Source organism: Aptenodytes patagonicus, chromosome 3 (genome assembly GCF_965638725.1).
Source record: "Aptenodytes patagonicus chromosome 3, bAptPat1.pri.cur, whole genome shotgun sequence".
Lineage (NCBI taxonomy): Eukaryota > Metazoa > Chordata > Aves > Sphenisciformes > Spheniscidae > Aptenodytes > Aptenodytes patagonicus.
Window position 1 is genome coordinate 96300723 of NC_134951.1, and position 497 is coordinate 96301219.

Below are 497 nucleotides of genomic sequence, written 5' to 3' on the forward strand. Positions count from 1 at the left end.
AGCCCCCGGGGAGGCTTGTGGGTGTCCTGGGCCCCTTGCTGAGCTGCACCCGCCCAGCGGACAATGGGGTTTGTTTCTGCTTGCCCAGCTGGAAAACACCCACGGCCCTGCCACTGGGCTGGAGGCGCTCGGGGCTGAGGCCCTTCCCTGCCACGTCTTCAGGCCGTTTGCTCACTGGAGCTGCGAGTGCTTTGGGGGTAGCGGCGTCACCCCATTGCAGCTCAGTGTAATCAGCAAGGGGGGATGCTGAGCGTGGGGAGGCGGTGAGGCTGATCGGCAGCGAGTGCCTCCCTCTCCCCTGCCTCTCCTTGCAGGTTTTCACCCAGGGTTGCTCCTCTGCTGGCAGCGAGCTCCTGCTGCCCTCAGCCCACTAGTGAAGAAGTCACAGGCAACTGCCTGACTTTATCCCAACAGGTCGGGTCGTGCGAGGAAGCAGAGGGACAGCAGTGTGCTGGAGATCTGCGTGGCTCCCTGCGAGCGGTGACGTGCCTGGCTGG